This window comes from Mustela erminea, chromosome 3 (assembly GCF_009829155.1).
Source record: "Mustela erminea isolate mMusErm1 chromosome 3, mMusErm1.Pri, whole genome shotgun sequence".
NCBI classification, from domain to species: domain Eukaryota; kingdom Metazoa; phylum Chordata; class Mammalia; order Carnivora; family Mustelidae; genus Mustela; species Mustela erminea.
This window is the reverse complement of record NC_045616.1, coordinates 55,054,297-55,055,943: the sequence shown is the minus strand read 5'-3', so window position 1 is coordinate 55,055,943 and position 1,647 is coordinate 55,054,297. Positions and strand designations below refer to the sequence as shown.

Here is a 1,647-nt window from a genome sequence, read left to right as displayed (position 1 = left end):
TTGGCAGGTGTTTCCTCCAACAACTGCATAATGAGTTCACACAGGAGTTTGCAGAACATTGTCTAACTGCCCCCCTGTGAGATGCAGAAAATCAAATGTGTGGTAGGTGGAGAAGGCACACTCTCAGTGCCCAAAACCCTATCAGTGTCCAGTGCTGAACACGGGCAAGTTTCAGCAGGGAAAATGTAAGGAGCTGGTTCACCTTGACATTCTTTCACCTCAGATGGTTGGGTTTCTCACCTCAAGGAAACAAAGCCAGTATAAAAATTCTGGCCTGCAGGGGCGCCTGGGTGGCTCAGTGGGTTAAGCTGCTGCCTTCGGCTCAGGTCATGATCTCAGAGTCCTGGGATCGAGTCCCACATCGGGCTCTCTGCTCAGCAGGGAGCCTGCTTCCTCCTCTCTCTCTGCCTGCCTCTCTGCCTACTTGTGATCTCTCTCTGTCAAATAAATAAATAAAATCTTTAAAAAAAAAAAAAAAAAGATTCTGGCCTGCAGCTACTTTGAGTCGATAAATTGTATGATAGCCTCAATTCTATCTGCTACTTCTGCCATGTTTTCATGCTTGTTTGTTCCTTCCCAGACAACAATGACCTTGGGTTTAATATTCCCCAGTTCTCCATGCTTGAGTCTGCATGAAACAAGTCTTGTTGCATCTCCTCCAATTCTAAAATTTCTTATAGGAAGTGGGGATAAAAGCTCTTGCCATATTTCATATTGGTGCATCAACTGTACCACAGAGTTCCCCCACAAACAGTACATCGGATTCACTGTCTTTACAGTCCAGGACAAATCTGTTATGCTGAGACATCTACCTGTCTTCTCTTTGAATATATTCTACTGCATGTGGAATAGCTACTGGGTTTGAGCCTCGTTGGTTTGTTACACACTCAAGCAGAGGGTCCATGTGGGCCCCAAGCAGTTGAAGCATCTGTGGGTGACAATCTGTACCTCACTCAGTCCCAGCAGCCCCACACCAGTGTGTCCCTCCTTGGACCTTAGCACCAGCGGCAGCTGCTCCTCCTCCTCTCTCGACCGTGACAGCAAGGGCAGCTTTTCTTGGACCTCTTCTGCAAATAGGCTGCATTAAATGCTTTAAGTTTGCTTTTTTCCTAAGAACCAGTAGAGTGTTAGTGGGTGTTGTAGAGGATAGATCTAATGACTAAGACTCAATTACTTCATCTGACTTACAGAGATAAGTATGAGTATTTAGCCAGGGTGCATAGAGGAGTACAGAGAATTGATCCATCCCTAGTAATTATGTTCTACAAGAAAAAGAAACCAACTATATATTATAAAAAGAAAATGTCTCAGTACATAGTTAAACACCAATTTTACCTTTCTCATTCTAACCCAGGCTATATATCTTCTAACCAGTCTAAGAAATTCTCTAGAAAGAATTCATTAGAGTTACTTGACTAACCAGAAACACACAATTTGAGTGACCTATTTTGTGGTAGGTCCATAAAGATCAAACAAACAAATAAAAATAATAAGCTCATATACCATCTACCAGAAGAGACAGACATGTGAAGACCTTGCAATAAGTGCAATTAATGCTGTGAAGCAAAGTGACAACATAAGCAGAGGAAACAAATCAAGGAATAGAGGTGCACAAATATGCTTCTTTTTTTTTTTTTTCCAGATTCT

The 1,647-nt window shown here is 42.4% G+C and overlaps 1 pseudogene; it reads right to left on the bottom strand.

Annotated features, from left to right (window-relative positions):
* Window positions 1–495: 495 nt before the first annotated feature.
* On the bottom strand, window positions 496–1,113 carry LOC116585589 (annotated as a pseudogene).
* Window positions 1,114–1,647: the final 534 nt, after the last annotated feature.